General features: G+C 45.1%; 1 protein-coding gene and 1 pseudogene across 5 annotated transcripts in view; one reads left to right on the top strand and one right to left on the bottom strand.

Annotated features, from left to right (window-relative positions):
• Positions 1 to 25,669, top strand: part of PALM2AKAP2 (PALM2 and AKAP2 fusion) — a 515,750-nt gene that overhangs the window by 169,153 nt on the left and 320,928 nt on the right. The gene's annotated exons all lie outside the window — the stretch shown is intronic.
• Positions 7,762 to 8,263, bottom strand: LOC121818592 (ATP synthase subunit d, mitochondrial-like; annotated as a pseudogene).

Raw genomic sequence — 25,669 nt, 5'->3', positions numbered from 1 at the left:
CTATAAAGAAAGCTGAGCACAGAACAATTGATGCTTTTGAACTGTGGTTTTGGAGAAGACTCTTGAGAGTCCCTTGGACTGCAAGGAGATCCAACCAGTGCATCCTAAAGGAAATCAGTCCTGGGTGTTCATTGGAAGGACTGATGCTGAAGCTGAAACTCCAAAACTTTGGCCACCTGATGCAAAGAACTGACTCATTTGAAAAGAACTGATGCTGGGAAAGATTGAAGGCAGGAGGAGAAGGGGACGACGGAGGATGAGATGGCTGGATGGCATCACTGACACAATGGACATGGGTTTGAGTAAACTCCAGGAGTTGCCGATGGACAGGGAGGCCTGGAGTGCTGCAGTTCACGGGGTCGCAAAGACTTGGACATGACTGCGTGACTGAACTGAACTGAGGGCTGAGGTCTTCACTGTATCCATGGTTCAGTTCAGTCCAGTTCAGTCGCTCAGTTGTGTCCGACTCTTTGCAACCCCATGAATCGCAGCACACCAGGCCTCCCTGTCCATCACCAACTCCTGGAGTTCACTCAGACTCATGTCCATCGAGTCAGTGATGCCATCCAGCCATCTCATCCTCTGTCGTCCCCTTCCCTTCCTGCCCCCAATCCCTCCCAGCATCAGAGTCTTTTCCAATGAGTCACCTCTTTGCATGAGTGGAGGGACATAATTCAACCCATACCAGGGTCTCTGCTTGTTGTCAGGTGGCACTTGCATCTCACAGTGACGGCCATTCATATCCTAGTCTGCTTGTGGCTGTGGCAGTAGAAACTGTGTTGCAAGGGAAGTGGCCCAGGGACTCAAGAGTAGTGGGATGCCATTCAGCATGAATGACTCAAGCCTCTGCGTTTTGTCACACTCCTGACTTCCTCTTAGCACCCAGGACCCTCAGGGTCCCCTAACCCTCTGTCTCCAGTAGAAGCCGTTTATCTTCGAAGCTTCTAGTCAAGGCCAAGAACAGCATTTCACACTAAGATGTGATGAAAGTGAAGTCTCTCAGTCATGACTGACTCTTTGCCACCCCATGGACTGTAGCCTACCAGCCTCCTCCGTCCATGGGATTTTCCAGGCAAGAGTACTAGAGTGGGGTCCCATTTCCTTCTTCAGGGGATCTTCCCAACTCAGGGATCAAACCTGAGTCTCCTGCATTGCAGGCAGACGCTTTACCATCTGAGCCACCAGGGAAGATGCGATGAAGAAAGGGTAAATATCCCCTCTGCAAAAGCCAGTTAAAAACAGAGGGTAGAGCTTTAGACCACATCCCAGAACTCAGAATATCAGCTCAGTAACCATCAGGGCTGTTTTGTTCAAGGCCCTGGATTGTCCTCTTCCTCATCACCAAGAATGACGAAAACATTCTTGGTGGATTCATAGCTCTTTTAGCTTTTGCAGAATTCTCTCACTTTAATGCTCTTCTTGTGCATCAAAGAACAGGGCAGGTGTCATTTTCTGCCTTTCACTTCAGAGAAGACATCAACATGGCTATGTAACTTGTCCAAGCTCATGCAGGGCTGTGTCCTGCACATCTCTCTGCCTCCAGCACACCTGCCCCGTGACCCTCCACCTCTCCTCTGGGTCCCCACAGTGTGGTCTATGTGGCCTGTGTCTCATAGGTTCGTTCATTCCCTTGCTCTGCCCCAGGGCTCCATCCGGACCCTCCTGTCCTCCCTAAAAAGCCAAAAAGTAGCCTAGGCCTGGTGAGGGTGGCCAAGATGAGAACGATCTTTGTTCCAAGTTCTAGGCCAAACGGGCAGCATGGACAAAGGCTCAAGGCTCGTGATGGAGCAGAGCAGCAGCAGGAAATGACGAGGAGGTGGATGTGGCTGGAGCGTGCCAGGAAGTGAGGCCATAAGGGCAGTGGGTGCTGGGTCACAGAAGGCCATGCATGCCAGGTTCAGGGGTCAGGACTTGGTCCTGTGGTTGGTGGAGCCAGAAGACCCAGAGTTTATCAGAGATTGCTCTGGTGGCAGAGTGGAGGCAAGGGTGCTTGCCTGCTTGCCTGGTGCTCCATTGCTGTTGGAGCCGGTAAATTGCTGAAGGTGCTGAGGTGGCCTCTCTGTTTTGTGCAGGGGTCACCTTTAGTTCTTATTATCACTCGAGTCATTCTCTGTAGACGGAAACCCAGAAGAAGCATATGAACTAACTTCAGCTGAAAGCCTGATTGTCGATGGAGGCCAATTTAAAGTTGGAATGTGGAGGCTATTTCTGGACACTGTGACATCCTGTTCAACTTTCAGAGGATCCTGGGAATAAAGGGGTGACTCAGTCTGTGAGCTTATTTTTAGGAAAAGCTGAGAATTCAGTCTAGAGCCACTCATAGTCCTCCGTGCCTGCCACTGCAGAGGTGCTATTGGTGGAGAGGATGCTGAGCAGAAATGCTGTATTTATCATCGACTATTTCCCAGTGCCTCCTACACACCAGCATGTGGTTTATTGATTTGAAAACAAGATGGGAATCAACGTAAACAAACCTTTGAGTCAGAGGAGCCTATTTTAGGGCATTTACTTTTGAGAACTGACTTTGGAGCTAAAGAATTAATATCATAAGTGCTTCTGTTTCTTGGGCATTTAATATGTATTAATACAACATATTTTGCTTTGCAAACATTTAATGGGAACTTTGATACTCTGTTAAAGGTATAGTGCTGTTATCATTATTTTAGTAGGCATGGAAATGTTAACTCGAGGTTAAATATTATTCTAGGCAAAGGTGGCTGAGTTTGAATTTGACCCTAGATCTGGCTCCAAAGCCCATGCAAAGTATCACTCCAGGTCTGGCAAATAACTGCCTCTCTTTGGTCTTGTGGGTTTGATCCCAGGGTCAGGAAGATCTCCTGGAGAAAGGAATGGCTACCCACTCCAGTATTCTTGCCTGGACAGAGGAGCATGGTGGGCTTCAATCCATGGGGCTGCACGGACACGACTGAGTGACTGAGTAACTTGGTCCTGTGTATCACTAATTAATTGATCATGGGATTATTGCCAGTTCAGCTCAGATTTGGCCTCAGAATCCTTCTCAACACAGTGCTCTCAGTAGAGTTACTGTGGCCAACCTAGCAGCTTAGTACTTGAGATAAAGCCCATCTGTCATCTTAATTTTATCTTTGCTTTAGTTCAAAATGGAGACTTTAAGTCTGGAGAATCAGTTATTGTTGATTTCTACAGCTCTATTTATAGCCTTTTATTTTCTAAACACTTGGAAGCAGTAGAGCATTCACTACAGTTTCCTTTTACAGTCAGTGGAGACTCTGTATTCTTTAATAGGGGTTTCTGACTGCCTTGGAGGGAAGAATGACATTTGAGGACCCCAAGCCTTGATTAGACAATTGGCTTATGTGTGGGTGTCTACAGTGGTGACTGGGAGATGGAGAATGAGCCTTAAGAACTTAGGCCATTTATAGAAGTAAACCTTTTAAATAGCCCAGTGTGATTAATTATAGCAGGGTGGTGAGGTGGGATGGCCGGATGTGGTAGGCAGCCTAAGACAGCAAGATGATGGGACCAACTCTGGGGGAACTTGCTGCTCTTTAGTTGTTCTGAGAAATGTCACCTCAGCTGGCAAACCTGTTGTCCTCAGAGTTTAGCACTCGTGGGAGCTTGAGGTCCCGATGGAGAGAAAAACTGAAAGGAAAGTGGAAGTTGTCAGTCATGTCTGACTCTTTGCGACCCCATGGACTGTGGAGCCTGCCAGGCTCCTCTGTCCATGGAATTCTCCAGGCAAGAATCCTGGAGTGCATTGCCATTCCCTTCTCCAGAGGAAGTCCTTAAAAGCAAGCTCAGATGAGAGAAAGGGGAAGAGGATTCCCAGAATGGTGGCATAGGGAGAACCTAGTACCCAGCCATAGAATGAGATAGCAATCCATCCAGAAGGAATTTCTTTTTTTTTTTTTTGAAGATTGGAGTATAATTCCCTTGCAATGTTGTGTTAGTTTCTGCTTGCAACAACATGAATCAGCTGTAAGCCTACATATGTCCCTCCCTCTTGAGCCTCCCTCTTGAGCCCCAATCCCACTCCAGCCCCCCCCAACTCCTCTAGGTCATCACTGAACACCGAGTTGAGCTCCCTGTGTTACGCAGCAGCTCAGAACAAAGTTCTTGGTCAAGATCAAAAAACTGGAATATAGAGAAAGAGGAATAGAGATGCATTGCTCAGAAACACAGAGGCTGCCATGATTTCTTCAAGATTCCAGATAATTGAACTGCAGTGGAGTTGAACAGTTAAAATGGATGAAAGGTAGCACATAGGGATCATCAACACAGGGTACCTTCAATAAAATTAGAACCTTTTTGCTTTACTTTTTCAAAAAAGAAAAGACAAATGCAGCTTAGGTTAGCAGCCTCTAGAGCTGCACAATTGTACTCATCTCACATGCTAGTAAAGTAATGCTCAAAATTCTCCAAGCCAGGCTTCAGCAATACGTGAACCATGAACTTCCAGATGTTCAAGCTGGTTTTAGAAAAGGCAGAGGAACCAGAGATCAAATTGCCAACATCCACTGGATCATGGAAAAAGCAAGAGAGTTCCAGAAAAACATCTATTTCTGCTTTATTGACTATGCCAAAGCCTTTGACTGTGTGGATCACAATAAACTGTGGAAAATTCTGAAAGAGATGGGAATACCAGACCACCTGATCTGCCTCTTCAGAAACCTATATGCAGGTCAGGAAGCAACAGAACTGGACATGGAACAACAGACTGGTTCCAAATAGGAAAAGGAGTACGTCAAGGCTGTATATTGTTACCCTGCTTATTTAACTTATATGCAAAGAACATCATGAGAAATGCTGGGCTGGAAGAAGCACAAGCTGGAATCAAGATTGCCGGGAGAAATATCAATAACCTCAGATATGCAGATGACACCACCCTTATGGCAGAAAGTGAAGAGGAACTAAAAAGCCTCTTGATGAAAGTGAAAGAGGAGAGTGAAAAAGTTGGCTTAAAGCTCAACACTCAGAAAATGAAGATCATGGCATCTGGTCCCATCACTTCATGGGAAATAGATGGGGAAACAGTGTCAGAATTTTTTTGGTGAGGGGGCTCCAAAATCATGGCAGATGGTGACCGCAGCCATGAAATTAAAAGATGCTTACTCCTTGGAAGGAAAGTTATGACCAACCTAGATAGCATATTGAAAAGCAGAGACATTACTTTGCCAACAAAGGTCCATCTAGTCAAGGCTATGGTTTTTCCAGTAGTCATGTATGGATGTGAGAGTTGGACTGTGAAGAAAGCTGAGCACCGAAGAATTGATGCGTTTGAACTGTGGTGTTGGAGAAGACTCTTGAGAGTCTCATGGACTGCAAGGAGATCCAACCAGTCCATTCTGAAGGAGATCAGTCCTGGGTGTTCTTTGGAAGGAATGATGCTAAAGCTGAAATTCCAGTACTTTGGCCACCTCATGCGAAGAGTTGACTCATTGGAAAAGACTCTGATGCTGGGAGGGATTGGGGGCAGGAGGAGAAGGGGACGACAGAGGATGACATGGCTGGATGGCGTCACTGACTCGATGGACGTGAGTTTGAGTAAACCCCGGGAGTTGGAGATGGACAGGGAGGCCTGGCGTGCTGCGATTCATGGGGTTGCAAAGAGTTGGACATGACTGAGCAACTGACCTGAACTGAACTGAGAGCCTGTCATCAGTCAGTGTGCAGGATTTGAGGCACAGGCCTGGACTTTAGGGCCGGGACTCCAGGCCCCAGGAATGGAATAGCTAAGGGTGTGATGAGATACATCTGAAATCTGGTTGTCAAAACTGAGGTGAGAGGTCGGGCAGAGGTGGGCTCAAAATGCTGCTGCCCAGACTCATTGGTCCTGGCAGACAGTGCTCTCTCCCTGCTGATTTCATCCTGTTGAGCCTTATTTTCTGGGTGTGTATATTATGCAAACTTAGGGGATCCTTCAGATTATTTGGCAAGCCAGAAAGAGGGTTACCTTGGAGACGAATTTATTATTTCATCTCCTGAAATGCTGGTGAGTTGCCAAGCAGAGATCAGAGACCTGGAAGCTTTCACCAAGCTTTATGAGTAGACACAGCCCATTCAGTCCTCATCAGCTCAACAGCCTGATGCAGGTGTGTGTATCAGCTGCATGGGAAGGATGCAGAAGGGACAAAAGCAATTTAGTATCAACAGGAGGAGGAGGCGTGCAGGCTTTAATCCCCTACCCCTCACCATGCTGCTCCCTCCCATAGCAGACACAGTGCAGAGAGGAGATGGAGACAGCGGCTTGGAAATAGTGTCTGCATTTGATTGGTATGTGCACCTTGAGAATTAAAAAGTAGATGAGATTAATGCATGTCTAAATGAAGACACTGGCCATACACACACTCCTTAGAGCTTGGGAGCCCTATGGCTGTGTCCCAGACCAGACAGATAGAGTCCAAAGAAAACCAAAGAGTGTCATGTAATATAACTGTCTGGCCACCCTCGAAGCCCCACTTTTTTTCTAGGTGGCTTCAGAAAAGGATAACTCCCAGCCCAGTTCCGACAGCTGAATTAGATGGCTGAGTTGTGGCATTGCTGCTGCCAAAACTGCTTGGATGGTTCCCCCAGGGGGCTTAAGGATGTGGTCAAGTTTCCTGGTTTACCCTGAGTTAAGCAGAAATCTTCACCTGGCCAGGTGGCGTTAAGTCCACATCACCTCATCATTGGAGAAAATGCATTACAACCTCCTGCAGTTTCTTTCATGGAATGGAGCATGGCATCAAGGAAATAAGATAGTCAGCATGACATCACAGCAGGTCAGAAATAGTATCATCTACATACTTTGATTATATTTTAAAATTCAGTTTACACACAATAGGAACTCAGTTAATTAACTCCAAGCTGTAATCTCAGTCGGATTTGAATGGATCTGCATTTCAATAGCTTATTCCTCCAAAATAATATTAAGAAGCCCCATAGCAGCCTGTCATTCTAGGGCTAAAATCATAAAACTTGGTTGTTTTCTCCTCATTTTCAACAACCATTATTATTTATGCAATACTGATGAAATCAAGCAGATAGTATGACTTTTTTGTAGTTGAGGTTAATTTGTCAATTTCCTGCCAGGCTTCCAATACCTCCAGCACACATTTTCCTGGTTAGTTGACAAATCTAATGATGGTAGTCCCGAGAGGACTGGCAAAGTTTACTTCTGTGGATCTTTTCCCAAATCATAACTGGTTCATCTTTTTTCCTTTGAGTTTTCCAGGACAAAGGAATTCTTATATTTAGTAACATCTTTTCATTCTAAACAAAATGTGAAATGTGCAAAAAAGTGAAAAGAATGAAATCATTTAAAAGTGCCTGGCCTGGGGCCTGACACTAAATAAATATTTTAACATTGTAAAAGGAAAAACAATGCCCTTGATTTCAACACCAAAGAAATTTGGGGGATTTTCTTGGCATCAATTTTATGTAGGTGTAATTAGATTCCATATGCATTTTACTTTGAGTTTTTCTCACTTAATGTTTACATGAATGTTTTCTCATGCTGTTATGAGATTTTCATAAATAGAATTTTAGTTGGTTACATAATCATTAGTAAGGAGTACATGTGGTTGTATCAGAAAACCTGAGAAACAGTAGCTTAAGTTTTTTAGCTTCCAAGAAAAAATTGGAACAACTGAGGATGCTCTTGAGGTAGGGAGACTGCTCATTGAAGGCAGAAGGAGCTTTTCTTTTCTTTTTGGAGCTTTTCTTTTTTTGCACTATGTAATTATTTTTAATGTCCAGAGTTTATAATCTGAGGACCAGAACTTTCTCCCATACTCAAGTTTATAAATTCTCAAATGGCTTATGAGGCCAGTACAGGTACTTCCTCCTGTCTAATTTGGTTTCTGGGAAGACTTCATTGAAGTCCTCAGTGCTCATCTGATCAGGTGGAATTATGTTCCTCATCTTCTCCAGCTCTTTCTCATATTCCTGAATCCTGGTCTTTGAGAGAGACAAAAACTCAGCACAACTTTTCATATCTTCTTTTTCCTCAGGATCCACCTTGGCAGTATAATTTATTCTCTAGCACAGGAACTTTCAAGGCATTAAACTTCTTCTCAGAGTCACCCACCAAGCCAGACTTTGCCACGTTGGCCATGTGGGAAACCCTGTTGATGGCAGGTGACTTCCCAGGCAGAGTAACCAACCTAGAGCTGAGGGACTCGTTCCAGGATTTCAGGGAGTTAGCAAAGGCCTTCTGGTTTCAGGGGATGGTCTCCCCAGAAGCTACCCGGTCAATGGCTTTTAGAGCAAGTTTCCATCCAGGCATCTTGAGATCCTTCACTGACTCCGGCGGCCTACCATCCACTGCAGCCCAGGAGGAGATCTGATGCTCTGCTATCCTTAGGGAAGGCTGCCATGTACCAGGCGTGAGCCTTCCCAGAGAGAGAAGGAAGTTATGGCCTGGGGAGACTGAGTCACATGATCACCCTCACTCAAAAAAGTCTGGGAAGGCAAGTTGATACCTTTCCAGCCTCACTGGTGAAGATATGCAGGTGTCTTAGGATGAAGTGGTCAGAATTCCAATTACATGTCAAAGGGCCGTGGATTTCTTTTTTCCGAATTCCAGTTTGATTGCTGCCTGGCAAGTGGCAGGATTTCAAGGGCTGTGCTCCATTTGTGACCTCCTGATTTGGTGATGGAAACAGATGTACAACCAGGCAATTGTGAAAGTTGCATCAAGACGAGTGGATATCAGTTTCAGGGAGGCAGCTGTCAACACAAGATAAAGAAAAATTCCTCGGCGTTTAGAGCTGGCCCTGTTTGAAATTAACTCCTTCATGGGATAATGAGCAACCTGCCCCAGGATGCAGAGACTGAACAGATAACTTGGCATGTAGGTAGAAGAGGCACGGATCAGGTGAAGTGGACCAGGTGACCTCTCCCATCGATATATATCTCCAGGCAAGAATACTGGAGTGGGTTGCCATTTCTTTCTCCAATATACATCTCCATGTTTTAAAAATTAGGGTATATTTGCTAAAGTACTTCCCCAAGCACTTAGGGTATTGGCTGTGTGGTAGAGCCTTGTTCCCACGTTGCTCATTAGTTACCTGAAATGTAGCTGGTAGAGTGATTACCAGACACAGGGGATTCACCTTCCAGGCTCCAGGCTCCAGTGCCGTAGGAAAGCCCTGTCTTGGGCTTCCAAGCCATTGCCTGGCTTATAAAGCAGCCTCATCCAAAGTTACACATGTCTTTTTCCTCCCTGCCTGTTAACACGACACTATTATTTTTCCAGAGGCCGTGGATTTCCCCTTTTGTGCTAACAAAATATGCATGTTCCTCATGGGAAGGATGGTGTGGACGCTGACATAACTCAGTTGTAAAACAAGGAGAAATGTGAAAACCATTGACCCTTCGATTTATTTGCAAAATGGACTTGCTAAAATGGAAAGTTTCATTCATTAAACTCATTTTCTGTGAACTGAAAGCTATAAACTAAGTGTGATCGATAAACTAGTGAGTCTAAGCTTATGTAACTCAGGCAGCATGGGTTTTCTTTCATATAACAGAACCCTTCACTTTATTTTACTTTTGGCTGCACCGGGCCTTGGTTGCTGCACGTGGGCTTTCTCTAGGTGGAGCGAGCGGGGATACTCTTTGTTGTGGTGCATGGGCTTCTCGTTGCAGTGGCTTCTCATGTTGCAGAGCATGGGCTCCAGGTCCGTGGGCTTCAGCGGTTGCGGTGCACAGGCTTAGTTGCTCCCGGGCATGTGGGATCTTCCCAGACCAGGGATCGAACCCATGTCCCCTGCATTGGCAGGTAGATTCTTAACCACCGGATCACCAGGGAAGTCCAGGATGGCTTTCACTTTAGGTGAAATGAGGATCCATTGGAGGATTTATTTGAGCATCATCTGACCTATTTTTTTTTATTTTTTTAAGGATCACTTTATCTATGGTGCTGAGACTAGATATAGAGATCAGATTCATTACCAAAGGGGAAGAGAGTTGGGAGGTGGACAAAATGAGTAAGTGGGTGATCGACGGGTACTTTCAAGAAGTTTTGCCTTAAAGGGCAAGAGAGGAACGGAGAGGTAGACGAAGAGGAATTTGGGCTCAAAGGAGACTGCTTTTAGACATGTTAGAACATGATTGAGGGCTGTTGAGAATGATCTGGAGACTGGGGAAAGTTGCTGAGGCAGGAAAAGAGAGAGACAATTGCTGGAAGGACATCGTGAGTTGGGGAGTGAGGATGTCATCAAGGGCACAAATGGAGGAGAGTCTTCTGAGAGTGACGGCAGAGCCTGTGGGACCAGCGAGGAGGCTGGAGCCTGTGGTGGAGGGTGTGGAGGAGGCTTTCTGACTGCTAAATGGGAAGCAAGGTCAGCCACCGGCAGTGAGGAAGGGGGAAGAGGCATTGGAAGTTTGAGGAGACAGAAGGTGTAATATCCTCTGAGACAGTTCAAGAGTAATTAAACTAGGGAAACACAGATTTCTGGATACCTCTGAGGCCTCCCTACAATTTAAATTCATGAATCAAAAAACAAAACCAGACAACATGGTCCAATGTTTTCCTCCAGCATTTTCAGCTGAATATGTGCAGATACAGACAAAAGTGTTGGATTTCATCTGAGTTGGGTTTTTGAAAGACTATGGTCATAGTTATTGATGGTGGAATCTAAAAGCTTCCCAAAGAGGGAAGTGAGGGCATGAGGTGGGGTAAGGGCAGTGAAAGGGTGATCGGATCAAAACAACATAAAAGGAATATTGTATTTTATGAATTGGGTTGTCTTTTATAAATTAAATCATATTTCCAATGCATGATGGAAAGTTAGCCACATTTAAAAACTAGGTAGTGAGTTTGCATATGTGAAACATCCTATATGATTAGGAATAATTATTTGCTGGTATTTCTGTTTACATTGTGTTTTCTTGTGTGTGTGCGTGTTATTATTATTTTTTTAATCAGGGTATAGTTGCTTTACAAAGATGCTCAGCATCACTAGTTACTAGAGAAATGCAGATCAGAACTACAATGAGATATCACCTCACACCAGTCAGAATGACCATCATCAAAAAATCTACAAACAATAAATGCTGGAGAGGGTATGGAGAAAAGGGAACCCTCCTGCACTGTTAGTGGGAACTGACACAGCCACTGTGGAGTATATTGTGTTTTCTTAAAGCAAGTCACAGTATATCTGGAAGAAGCTAGATATAAGGCATTCTGAATATAAGGCAGTTGGCCAACTGGGAGGGCTCTGAGCAGAAGCCGTGTGTGACATAGGTCACTGGCCCAGCCCCCAGGCCCAGATGGGAACATGCAGCCAAGGAGTGGCTGTCTTGGTCACATAACAGAAGTAGGGATCAGCGATGCGTCTGGTCAGGGGTGCAGAGACTGCTCACAGGGAGAAGGCAAGGCAGCTGACTATTTGGAGCCAGGATCTGAGGAACTGCTGAGAGCTGAGGACAGCAGGCAATGGGAATGCCCATCTGGAAAGGGAGCAGGGTGGTAGGCAGTATAATAGAACCGCAAAGGAGGGGCAGCATGGAATTCCAGCCATTCCTCCTGAGTTACCAAGCCTGGATTTGGAGGTGAGGCTTGTTGGTGGAATCACCGAGACTGCAGAGGTCCCTCAGAAGGAAGGAAGGAACCTGGGGGCATGGGGGGGGTGTTTCTTACCTTTGAACATCCTTCCCACTGTGGTCTTCACTGGCCGAGACACTGGGTAGGATTGAGCCTGAGGATGGGGGCACTGACGGTCTAGCTGTAGAACCTGGGAAAAGCAGGGGTGGAGGAAGCGAGGAGGGGTTGACGAGGAACAGCTGTTCTCTTCCCTCAGAGCAGATGGGAGGTTTCTGTACCAGCACACCATTTATAATCATCCATGGCAAAATGTGCGTTTATTTCATCTGTGGCCCCACTGTCCATATTTAACAGAAGTCAGGGCAGGGTAAGGGGCTTCCCAGGTGTTGCTAGTGATAAAGAACCCGTGTGCCAATGCAGGAGATGAGGGTTTGATCTCTGGGTTGGGAAGACACCCTGGAGGAGGGCATGGCAATTCACTCCAGTGTTCTTGCCTGGAGAATCCCATGGACAGAGGAGCCTGGTGGTCCTACTGCTAGGACCTCAAAGAGTCGGACATGACTAAAGCGACTTAGCATGCATGATAAGACAGGGTAAAGGGAAACCACAGGTCATTTTCTTGGCCTCACTGAGCTTATTCTTGCCTAGGGCCGGTATATATGTGTTAAGGTCATGAAATGGGGCGACTCTTCCTGGCATGAGTCTTGATTCTAACGCAGCTGTGTCATGGTCTTGTCATGAGATCCTTCCATGTTTGAGTCTTCTCATCCTTGATAAGGAGTTAGCCTTACCTGGTCTCTCAGTAGCAGCAGATAAGAGGTACGGAAGTGCTTTGAAAAGCATGATGTAGACGCAGCTGGAAGGCTTCTGCAGTAGGTGGGGATACAGAAGCCCTAACCTTGCAGAATGAAGTGAGGTCAGCACAGATTAAGCAGACCAAATCAAATCTTTGATGGTTGAGTGATTTCTAAAAATGATTGCAGGTTGGCACAATTTAACAGGACTGCCCAGAGCAGCTGAAAACATTGTCCAGGACAGATCAGATAAAGCCAAGTTAGAAATTGGTTGTTGCTGTAAATCAAGCGGTAGGCTATCACTGACCTAGATTTTTCCCAGAAGTTTTCCCGCAGGAAGTGAAAGAAAAACCACCCAGTGGCTGCCAGGGCTTGATTTGTCAGGAGCTACACGAGGTCTACATGGCATTAAAAGATTGCCCATCTCTCAGCTTGCCCTAATGGGTTGGGGCTCATTGAATTCAAAGCCAGTGAGATGTTTAAATCAAATCTATAGAATAAAATGGCCAGATTTCAGCCCCAGTTGCCAGCGAGCTATAACAGCCTCTGGTTGCATCATCCTTCCCTTAGCTACTAAATGTTCAGCTTGTTGCTGAAATTGCTGCTTTTTAATGCCTCTCACTGTAATGTCAATATTTTCCCCATTTTCTGCCTCCCTTTAAGGAAGTAGGGATGAGAAATGGCATAAAGAGGAAGCTTGTTGTGGGCCCTGACCTGAGAGACCCAGAGAGCTAGTCCTGAACCCAAGAACTGGCTGGCTGTTCTCTCTCTCCACCAGAGAGTATGGGGCCAATCTGAGGGACCTAGGGATGTGGAAGCTATTCCAGAGCATCCTGGGAAGACCCAAGAGCCAAACTCTTCTCATCTTATGTCAGATCTGTGCTGTGTTGTGCTTAGTCGCTCAGTCGTGCCTGACTCTTTGTGACCCTTTGGACTGTAGCCCACCAGGCTCCTCTGTCCATGGGGATTCTCCAGGCAAGAATACTGGAGTGGGTTGCCATGTCCTCCTCCAGGGGATCTTCCCAATTCAGGGATCGAACCCAGGTCTCCTGCATTGCAGGCAGATTCTTCACCATCTGCGCCACCAGGGAAGCCCTATGTCAGGCCTGCAAAGCGTGTAATATACCACGCCTTGCACCCCAGCTGATCAAAGTCAGGCACGGTCACCACAGGATGGTGTCTGATAGTCCCCAGGATCCTCCTCACTGCTGTTGTGTCAGCCTTCCTCTCTCCCACAGTCTGAACCCCTGGCCCTGAAGCTGGCTTTGACTCCACCTTTGCCCTTTGGGTTTGTGTCACTACGATGACGGGGCCGATCAACACTCCCTGACTCTTATGTGCGATGTCAGAGGGGTTTGGAGTGGCTTTGGTGACATCGGAAGGCACCCAGTTGCACGTTAGAACGTGGTGGGTGAGCATAGTTCACATGAAGCTAGAGATACCATCACCTTGGCTCCATTGCACTGCTGGCCTTTTTCACCCATGTGCATGTGGAAGTGTAAATGTGTACATACCTAAATGTACAGGTGTCAGTGATGGAGTTTTCAAGGGAAGAAAAATCTAAGAAGCGTCCAAGTACAGGCCTAGAAACCCTGTGTGGGTCTGAACATGATTGTGGTAGAATTGTAAGGCCCTGGCTGCCCTCTTTGTAGAACTTTGTAACAATCACATGCCAAGAGCGATATTGAGAAGTGAGCATCCGTCACTGAAACAGTTGATTCATTCTTTTCATTTATTCATATGCAGAATGAATACTGATGGCCTACTGTGTGTTGGGATTCCCTGTGGCTCAAAGGGTAAAGAGTCTACCTATAGTGCAGGAGACCTGAGTTTGATCCCTGGGTTGGGAAGATCCCCTGGAGAAGAAAATGGCAACCCGCTCCAGTAATCTTGCCTGGAAAATCCCATGGACAGAGGAGCAGCCTGGTGGGCTGCAGTCCATAGGGTCAGAAAGAGTCGGGCGCAACTGAGCAACTTCACTTTCACTGTGTGCTAGGGATTCTAGGACAGCCCGGCAGGATAGATGGACTAGTTTCGAGGATTTACTAGATGATGCTGGCAGTGAGTATTCTGAAAGCGAGAAGCCTGTGGTGTTCTCGGGATAGGTACCTTGTCCATGGTCACAGACTAGTAAGTGACAGGGCTACACTTCGAATACATGTCTGTCTGACACCCAAACCCACCTATCAGTCACTAACCTGTAGTACTTCACAAGCATTTCCCTGTAGCTGCATGGCGGGGTAGAGACAGAATCAGTGAGAAACGAAGGTGGGAAAGTGGACCAAGCTTTTGCTAAGTAAGGGGTTTGGATTTTGTCCTGTAGGTGATGGGAGGCTCTGAGGGAGTGATCTAATTACATATGCATTTTTGAGAGAGTGTCCTACTATAGGGTAGAAAGTCGTTTCAGTTGGGAGAGAGAGGGACCACTCGAGGTGGTTTCATTGATCCCATAAAGAAGTAGCAATAGTCCAAAGTAGGAGAGTAAGGAGGTGGGCGGGAGGAACTGGGAGGTTTGGATTGACGCACATATGCAATTGATACTATGTATGAAACAGATAATATAATGAGAACCTACTGTATAGCACAGTTCAGTTCAGTCGCTCAGTCATGTCCAACTCTTTGCGACCCCGTGAATCGCAGCACGCCGGGCCTCCCTGTCCATCACCAACTCCTGGAGTTCACTCAGACTCGCATCCATCGAGTCAGTGATGCCATCCAGCCATCTCATCCTCGGGCGTCCCCTTCTTCTCCTGCCCCCAATCCCTCCCAGCATCAAAGTCTTTTCTAATGAGTCAGCTCTTTGCATGAGGTGGCCAAAGTACTGGAGTTTCAGCTTCAGCATCATTCCCTCCAAAGAAATCCCAGGGCTGATCTCCTTCAGAATGGACTGGGTGGATCTCCTTGCAGTCCAAGGGACTCTCAAGAGTCTTCTCCAACACCACAGTTCAAAAGCATCAATTCTTCGGTGCTCAGCTTTCTTCACAGTCCCACTCTCACATCCATACATGACTACTGGAAAAACCATAGCCTTGACTAGACGGACCTTAGTTGGCAGAGTAATGTCAGAGAACTCTATTTAATGCACTGTGGTGACTTGAATAGGAAGGAAAATCCAAAAGGGAGGGGATATATGTGCATGTGCGGCTGATTCATTTAGCCGTGCAGCAGACACTAACACAACATTGCAGAGCAACTATACTCCAATAAAAACTTAAATCCAAATAAAGCAAAAAGGCAGAGTAGCTGTGGAGATGCTAAAGAAGGCATGGGTGCGATGGTTTTGAGTTACGCTTTTCAAGGTGATTTTAATTGACAGATCTTGAAATTGATTGAAATATGATATGAAAGGTATGGAGAAATCAAGGAGAGAGCCAGGTGTCTAGCACAGCTAAGTGGATGGGTTGATGGTGTTATTCCTCAGGATAGGGAACATAAGACGTGTTAGTCACTCAGTCGTGTCTGACTTTGCAACCCCATGGACTCCAGGCTGCTCAGTCTCCAGGCGAGAATACTGGAGTGGGTTGCCTTTTCCTTTTCCAGGGGAGCATAAGAAAAGGAATATATTTGAGGGGAAGTTGGTGACTTTAGTTTGGACATGATGAGCTCATGATGCCTTTGGGACACACACGTGAGATGCCTGGTAGGCTATGAACATACAGGTTTAGATCGCAGGATGGTGATCCCGTGTGGGGACTTAAAAATCTGCGTTTAATAGTAACGTCAACCATGGGAGTGATTCAAGCTCTCCAGGGAGAGCATGTAGCATGTAAAGCCAACCTGATGACTCACTCATTTAGGGATGAGGGTGGCCAGAGGAGTGGGAGGACGGTTAGGGGTGGTAGGTGAAGATGAAAGAACTCTTCACGAAGGAGGGAGTGATGCATGATATTGAACGATGCTGACCGACAATAACAGGGCTTCTGGAAAGTGTCCACTGAACATGCCAACTGGGAAGTCACTGGTGGCCCAGACAGAACGGGAGTGCTGGTCAAATTGAGTGGTGAGGTGTGGAGTTGAGCTGAATGCAGGTGGGACACTGAATGAAGACTGGCTCCCCACGTGGTGTGGTTGTGGAAAAAGAAAAGAAATGAGCTTTAGTTAGAGAGGGCATAGGATTTATATGGCTTCCCTGGTGACTCAGATGGTAAGGAGCCTGCCTGCAATGTGGGAGACCTGGGTTCCATCCCTGGCTTGGGAAAATCCCCTGCAGAAGGCAATGACAACCCACTCCAGTATTCTTGCCTGGAGAATTCCATGCACGGAGGGGCCTGCTGGGCTGTAGGGTCCGTGGGGTCACAAAGAGTCGGATATGACTGAGCATTCTCTCTCTCTCTCTCCCCATCTCTCTCTCTCTCTCTCTCTCTCTCTCTCTCTCTATATATATATATATATATATATATATATATATATGATTAATATGGATTATTTTTAAAGAAGTCTATTTTTTTTTTAAATTTGTACGGGAAAGAAATTTGTACTGGAGTATAGTTGCTCTACAGAGTTGTGTTCGTTTCTGCTGTATAGCAAAATGAATCAGCTATATGTATACATATATCCCCTCTTCTGTGAATTTCCTTCCCATTTAAGTCACCACAGAGTGCTGAATAGAGTTCCCGGTGCTATATAGTAGGTTCTCATTAAGAAGTCTAAATTCTTAGGTGAAAGAGCTAGTTGAAAATAAAGAGGTGAAAACTACAGATGAGTGGAAGGATTAATGATGGCATTGGGTCTCTGAGAGATGATGGAATTCAGGGCACTGAATGAGCCTTTTATATACAAACAGAAAAAAAAATACTTATTTTAAAAATAGGCTTATTTAAATACAGGCTTGTGCTGGGAAGGAAGTATCTTCTAGAGAAGCTACAGACTGACAAAGGGCAGGCACAAGGATTCCTGGACAGTGTCAAGAGCCCACCTGAGGTTGAAGACCACAGATTCGTAGTGGCTATCTCCTGCTGGGTTATAGTACCCTACATGGATGTGGTACCCTGCATGGACGTTTAATCTTGGGGAATCAGGATGGGCATTGAACCCTGATTGGAATTCTGCTAGATGGGTATAGCCAAAGGATGGGGAGGTGAGCTGGTTGAGAATACAGGAAGACAGTGGTTGGAAATGATTGTTTACTTGATTCTAGCCAAAAAGAGATGAAAGGGAAGAAGACAGCAGAGCTATGATGAATGGGGAGAAAATAAAGCCACAGATGAGGGGGCTTGGAGAGATCCTAAAGCACCCGTGGCGAGGACAAGCAGGGGGAGAGAGGGGAGGATGGGCGGCTATGGCTGGAACCTGGGCCTTCACAGCTAACATTTCATACTTAGTGGCGAGGCCAGATGTCAGCCCCCAGGAGGGGTGGTTGACGAGGGGAGATCAAGGTTATCTGAGATGAGATTGTCAAGAACTGTGGGAATAACGGTTGGATGAGTCATGCACACAAACACTGAGGTCACTACAATGAGGGTGGGATTTGATAGGTATACTGTGAGCCCAGGGGTGACGTCATCGGTGGGTGTGAGGAAGTGACCGGAAAGGTCACTTGGTGACAGAGATGAGGATGATTAGAACAAGGGAACAAGCCAGACTTTCCAGGAGGACAGCTGTGGTCTGGAAGCAACATTAAGGAGTAAAAAAAAAAAAAAAATCTTTGGACCTGCTGCTGATCCTGATACTATCTGCTTTAAAAGACCATATTCTTTAAACTATTCTGTATTGTTCACTCAGTCTAAAGGATAACTTTCAGTTTACCTATATCTTTCTAAGGAATAAAAAAAAGCTATAGGAAATAGTCTATTCTCAGCTTTATTCAACCAACTTTGTTCACTTCTACTGAATTTTCCAAATCAGCAAATCCATATTTTTAAGACTAAATCTTACAAATCATGATGGAAATAGAATGACCTGTACCACAAAACTCCTTAAATTATCAATCAAGCTAATCTTATAAATCTCTGTTTAAAATTTAGACTGCGGTGGACACTTAACGTGTGAAAACATTCCAGTTGGCACTTTTATGGCTTGGGCGCAGTTGCTGGCCTTATGGCCTGACTCGAGGTCGGCACTGAACTAGGAATGCCCCTTGTGTATGCATGATGCCCTGCTATTTGTAACACATGCTTGGCATCTGAATCTATCTCTTATGCTGAGAACTATCAGACCAGAGAATTGCTGTGTGTCACAAAGGCAGCAAATGTAATCTTTACGAACCTCTCAAACTTCTATGATTCAAGATTCCATAGCTCTGTTACTCAGATTTTTTAATCTGAAAAACAAAAGCACAAGGCAAACATCTAGGTGAAAGTAGACGATATCAGCTGTGTACATTTGCAGTGGAAATCTGCCTGTGCGACGAGCTGTGCCTTGTATATGGGTTGAAAAATGGAATCCAGAGAGCAAATAGTTGGTTGCCTCAGAGTTCCTGTGTTAGTGTGAATTGCTCAGTCTTTGCAACCCCATGGACTGTAGCCCACCAGGCTTTTCTGTCCATGAAATTCTCCTAGGGATCCTCAGAATTCCTTAACATCATGGTGGTGACCGCTGAAAGTTTCATTCTGTTTTGTGACTTGACTTACAGTGAGGAAGGTAGCACAGCTGTAAACCAGCTGTAATTCATCGATACTTGGAAACAGAGTTCTTTTGTCTGTTCCAGACACTCTTTCCCCCCCTCCCTTAATTTCATAGACTTGGGTTGTTAGTGGGAAAGTAGTTGTTGAAATAGAGGTTCAGTCTTGCTGAGACTGCCCCTCACCAGGACTTCTGGGAACCCTCGAGTATTGAATTTAAGACAGCGAATCTTGTTTGTGATATGTGGCAGGGTAAAGAAGTCATTTCCTACCCGTGCATTTGACTTCATTCATAGAAACGCGCCGATTCCTGAGCTGCTATGTGCCAAGGATGGCCTTCCCAGCTATCTGGGAACATAAAGGGATGTAGCGCCGCCTAGTGGAGGCAGTTTCTTGGCATGAAGTGAAGTGAAGTCACTCAGTCGTGTGCGGCTCTTTGCGACCCCATGGGCTGTAGCCTGCCAGGCTCCTCCGTCCATGGGATTTTCCAGGCAAGGATGCTGGAGTGGGTTGCCATGTCCTTCTCCAGTTTCTTGGCATGCATTCAGCCTTATTCTGTAACAAATACAGGAATGAATGTATCTATTAAATGTGGGTAGCAGTAAACTGAAAGGTGTAAATAAGCCTTTCACAAATTTAATTTACTACACAGTAAATTTTAATGGTGAAACAATTACTTTGAACCACAGCACCTTATAGCTTACAGAGGCTATGAGGATTAATAATATGAGAACTAGAATTGTGGTTACTTTTGAGTGACGGGAGAGGGGTTGCAGATGGGATGGGACACATGGAGAGGCTTCTGGAAGTGACTGGCGGATTCTGTTTATTTTGAATGGGTGATGATTACAAGGGTAGTGGCCTCAAGAGAGCTCATTAACTAAACATTGATTTTATAGTGTTTTCTGTATCTGTTATTTAATGGGAAGGTCAAACTATGGAAACTTTTGACCAAACACACCACCTCCTAAATTTATAGCCCTTTCAAGAGAAATTCCATAAATGCTAAGGCTTGTATGGTTTTGACACTTTATTTCATCATACTTTCCAAGTAAGTTTTAAGTACCAATAATATCTGCATTGACATGCCTGTGGCATCATTCAAGCGTTAAGTTCTTTACCTCAATAGACGTATCATGCTTTTATAGTGGACTGGGTATTTTGTCCTATTGTGTATTTGAATATGAACTTTCATGTTCTCTGTGGCACAGAATTCCCCATTCCAAGCTCTTCAGTTCAGTTCAGTCGCTCAGTCGTGTCCAACTCTTTGCGACCCCATGAATTGCAGCACGCCAGGGCCTCCCTGTTCATCACCATCTCCCGGAGTTCACCCAGACTCATGTCCATCGAGTCCGTGATGCCATCCAGCCATGTCATCCTCGGTCGTCCCCTTCTCCTCCTGCCCCCAATCCCTCCCAGCATCAGAGTCTTTTCCAATGAGTCAGCTCTTTGCATGAGGTGTCCAAAGTACTGGAGTTTCAGCTTCAGCATCATTCCCTCCAAAGAAATCCCAGGGGTGATCTCCTTCAGAATGGACTGGTTGGATCTCCTTGCAGTCCAAGCTCTTCAGAGAAGCCCCAAATCAGTAATGCCCCTGAAACAGCCAGTTGCCATGGAAATGACCATTTAGGCTACAAGTTCATTTTTGTGATCAGTCAGTCAGAGAAATGAAGAATTACTTAGGAAGGCATCCATCCATTAGAAAAATCCTTTGCAGAGTCCCAGCTTTTTAAAAATTACATTTCTTTCAAAAGTGTGGTGAACAGAGGCATTAGTAATGGTGACATATTTGGCTGCTTCTTCCAAAGGTGAAAACTCCATTTTACAGGAGAAATTATTTAGGAGTGATATAAGTGAGAGCAAACCAACATTGGATTGTAATAGTAAATCCAACATAGTTTAAGTTATTCAGTTGTAACAAAATTTCTTCAAGACACAATGCATTTTAAATTTCCCCTTAAAGGAAATCTCACAAAGGATTTCACATTTGTATAATCTAGATGAGAAATGAGAAAAGAGCAAGGAAGTTGAAAGACCCAAATTGATTCCAGAAGTGCTTGCCAAGTTTCCATAATGTCTCATCAGCTGTTTGTGGGGGAGGGAGGCTTGGGAAGAGCAAGGACTCTTTTCCAGGTTCTCAGATTAGGAAATGCGATTTTGATTTGGTTGAACTCGTCTTGTATCTCTCCTCATGTTTTCTACCTTATCCCAGACAGATCTGGCCTCTTGAATGAACAGGATGTGGTGTCAGCACACATTTCAGGGGCAACTCTTTTGCACTCATCGCGGAACTCCGCCAACCTCATAGTGGTTGGAATACACACACACATACACTCTGAAGAGAAGACTAAATTATGTGTGTGTGTGTGTATTGTATATATTGGGCTTTCCAGCTGGCTCAGCAGTAAAGAATTTGCCTATGAGGCAGAAAATGCAGGAGATGCCATGGGTTTAATACCTGGGTCAGGAAGATCCCTTGGAGAAGGGCATGGCAACCCACTCCAGTGTTCTTGCCTGGAGAATCCCAGGGATGGGGGAGCCTGGTGGGCTGCCGTCTATGGGGTCGCACAGCATTGGACACGACTGAGGCGACTTAGCAGCAGCAGCAGCAGCATCAGAAGTGACTGAGCACGCATGTTATATATATTAAGCTGGGGGTTTATGTGTGTACTCCTTTTTTCCACCCTCTAGCACTGTGTATTTGGAGATCAACCACTTTGAGTTGGAATAAGCTGTCCTGATTTGTTTGGTGTTGTGAGTCAGTTTTGGGTGTTGTGAACCCAAAACTAAGTTTTCAAAGAAACATTAAAATTGAAGTGAGAGTGTGTGCCCAGAGAAACATAAATCAGGAAGGGTGTGTTGTTGTTGTTGTTATTGTTTAGCATTGTTGGCAATTAAAAAAATTGGGGACAGTTCTATAGGAAAAAAGGAAAATGGCTAAACATGGTATGTTCATAATCTATGTTTAAATAATAAAGTAGATACGTATTTACAGACATGAAAAAATGTATGTACATACCTTATGTAAATATGTAAATAAGGGGCTGGGGATTTCAGAGAGGGCGGGAAACCGGGGCTTGATCTTTTCTGTATTGTTTGTTGTTCAGTTGCTCAATCCTTTCCGCCTCTTTGCGACCGCAGCATGCCAGGCTTCCCTGTCCTTCACTATCCCCCAGAGTGTGCTCAGACTCCATTGAGTCAGTGATGTTATCTAACCATCTCATCCTCTGCCGCCCCCTTCTCCTCTTGCCCTCAATCTTTCCCAGCATCAGAGTCTATATCATTAAGGTTTTTTAAATATCAAAATTGTGTTCATATATTACTCGTATAACTTTAAAAAATCAAATTAGCCAAATTTAAACCTTTTTTGGAATCTACTTTCTCAGAGTTATTTTATTTTCTGTAGGGGTAAACTTACCTGTGTGGTTGAAGCTTTGACGGTAACCTGAATTCTTGGTCTTGTTGGACATTTTAATCTAAAGACTTTTTCAAACGAGGGTTTAAGGAGGAAATCAGTATCCTGTGTGTCTGTGTGGGGTGCTCTCCAGGTGGCATGCTATCATCTCAGTCCAATGTGTTGGTTGATTGCAGTGGTTTAGGGCTCAATATCAATCCCTCTGTGACCACTGTTAGCTCAAGGCCCTGTGGGGCAAGAAGATGAAATCATTAGATGCCAGCCAATCTTGGAACTTCGTGGGAGCTCAAAAGCAGATGCTGTCTTATTCCAAAATTTCTTATTCAAGATACCACCAGCCCCAGACAGTCAATGGAAGGGACTCATTCAAAATGTTGGCAATGCTAGCTGCTCCTTTGACATCTGCGTTCTGGCTACTAAGCAGATCTTATGCCCAATCAGAGGAAACCGCTCGTCTTTTTCAGCTGTCATCTTTAGAGGAATCCTTGGAGTGACTAGAGAAAATGGGTCCAGACTCTTTCTTTGAACAGCAGTTTGCACAATGTATACTAATGGCTCATAGACTTGGTGTTCATTACTGACACATTATATCTGGGGGCAGCTATGGGTGCTGCCTGGACTTTTCAATTAGTGCATTACGCTGTATTCATTTACTTTAGTGTGCCGCTCCAAGCTTGTCCCAGCTGAGCTCTCAACTACCCCCAGGAACTCTTAGCTGTAGCATAGCATCCTGATTTCAATCTAATAAGTCAGTCTATTTCAGCCTCCTCAGTTTCAGATCAGTTTCAAAGTGCTGCCCCATTGCTGCACAAGGCACGGATACCATTTCCAGCTGCAGCAACGGCCAGTGGAGGTGGCTGCCTTGTGAGCTGCCAGGTGGGACCAGGGAGTACCCAGAGCTGGAGCCACCTGATGTCTCCATATGCAGAGTAGGTGCCGAATATTATTCCTCAAATGGCTCAATGAACAAACATTTGTATAATCTGGAAACATGAATGAGTCTCCTCCCCTACAATAGAGCCTTAGTAACTGAGCTCCTGGGATGTACCTCATTTAGGAATCTCTCTGAGGCCATTGTGCATCCATCCATTCATACAACAAAAGGTGTTGATTAAGTACCAGATACTGTACAGATTAAGTACATGGGGATATGGTGGTGGAAATGGCATGGTCCCCACCATCAAGGACTTCACAATCTAACAGAAAAGAGACAGTGGGATAAGTGTGGGGTGTTGTATGTCCCCACGGATTAATGGTGTTGCTTTCCCTGTGTTCACCGATCAGTAAAGGACTGTTGGCACCTGTTTAACACCTCTACTGTCTTCATCTCCTCCCTGACATTACTTTGTTGAATGGGGAGCCCATTCTCTTAGGCACCTAATAAACTCATCTGCTTGTGTAAAGAAGTAAAATGCCTCAGATTCCACTGCTTAGGATGAAAGTTTGGGAACAAAGGCATTCCTTTTTTTTTTTTTTTTTAAAGAAAAAATAGTTTTTCCTAAGCTAATGTTTTTCCTTCTAGACCTGGGTGCCCTTCTCTTATTCATCCTCTGCCTGAGCAGCTAAGAGATTTGAAGGGTAAACTAATACCAGACTCAGCATGTTACATGAGAAATGTATTAGTTAGAAGCCTGGGGTTCTACGAAATAGAGACCAGATCGAGCTAGCTCAGGGAGAAAGAGGTCCGTTGTTATAAGAGATGCAGGGGTGTCTTTCAGAATCAGAAACAGAAATGTGTCAGGGCTGAAGCAGAGCACCAAAGCTGGTAAGCAGGCAGTCATTGGAACCATTTCACTGTCTTCCGTCTGTTCATCTTTTTCACCCATCCATCTTTTCCCCTTCCCTTCTTCCTCTCTCTTCCTCTGCTCAACATTTCTTTTTCTGCCTCACTGCCCCTGCCTTTCTGTTACATGTGGCCAGTCAAATTTTTCTACCCTACAGTTTCTCAGTTGACACGTCACAAGTCCAGCCTCAGCAGAGGGACTCCCTTCAAACCAGATGTGGTTGGGGACCAGGGTCATATTGTTCCAAAATGGTTCCTGCGGGTCATGCTTCTGGATGTGCGTTAACTTCTCGAGAAGGGGGACACACTTTGATCGGGATAGACGTGCCCAAAGGTATCTAATGTGCCTGGGTCTACATACACAGACACACTTGTAGCCCAGACACCGAAGTCTCTTCCACGATGGCCACACGTTTACCTAGAGGTGATCCAATGGGTTCTGCCCTGAGCCTGTGTGAGAGGATATGGTTCAGACTTGAGCTGCAGGATTCACAGGGCTCTTGTGGAGGTTCTGGGAACAGTTCTGAACCTGAGCCAGGGATACCTGGGATCCGGTCATGGATCCACCAAAAAGTAACTCAGGGATCTTGGACAAGTTCTTACGCCAGCCGAACCTTCATTTTCTGTTTACGTTGAGAGTCACAGAGACAGCTTTCAACAGTGTGAAGGGCCATAGTAATGGAGAAGGAACAGGCATGTCCTCTCTCTAGTACTAGAGCGAAAAGGATGGTAAACTAAGAATGGTCACAGTGGCTGAAGAATCCAAAGAGCTTTCTTACTATCAGGCTGCACAAACCCTAGAACTGGCTGCTTTAATGAAGCTGGCATTTCCTGTCACTAAAGCTCAAAAATGATCTACAAAACGGAGATATCAACCCATTTTTTTAAACAATTTTATTTCACGTAGGAGCAAATGGGTTAACCATGTTGTACTGATTTCACATGTACAGCAAAGTGATTCAGTTTCACATATACATGCGTCTATTCTTTTTCAAATTCTTTTCCCACTGAAGTTATTACAGAATACCGAGCAGAGTTCCCTGTGCTACACAATAGGTCCTCCTTGGTTGTCTGTTTTAAATATAGCAGTGTGCACACGTCATTCCCAACTCCCAATCTATCCCTTCTTCCAGCCTTCCACCTTCATAACCAAGTTTGTTCTCTATATTGGTGAGTCTGATTCTGTTTTGCAAATAAGTTCATTTGTATCATTTTTTAATATTCCACATATAAGCGATATCATATAATTTTGTCCTGCTCTGATATATTTCATTTAGTATGATAATCTCCCAATCTGTTTCTTAAAAGAATTATTTTTGTGCATCTGTGTGTAGGGGGGGTTTGAGTGCTGTGTGCCTTTTGTATTATGGTCTTAACGAGGGAGAAAAAGTATAGTTTCACTTCGTACATTTGTTTAAATCTTTGAAGCATAGTTTTTAGTGCTGTGTCACAAGAGTTTCCAAGCCTGAAGGAAGGGATAGGTGGGGGTGTAAATGACATGCGCTTCTCTTAATGAACACAATGCTGGCTGCTCCTCTTAGCTCCATCACTTTCATTTTTGGAATTTGTTCTCCTTTCCTTCACTCCTTTGTCTTTTCTGCTCCC

This window comes from Ovis aries, chromosome 2 (assembly GCF_016772045.2).
Source record: "Ovis aries strain OAR_USU_Benz2616 breed Rambouillet chromosome 2, ARS-UI_Ramb_v3.0, whole genome shotgun sequence".
NCBI classification, from domain to species: Eukaryota; Metazoa; Chordata; class Mammalia; order Artiodactyla; family Bovidae; genus Ovis; species Ovis aries.
This window is presented reverse-complemented; position numbering and strand designations above follow the sequence as displayed.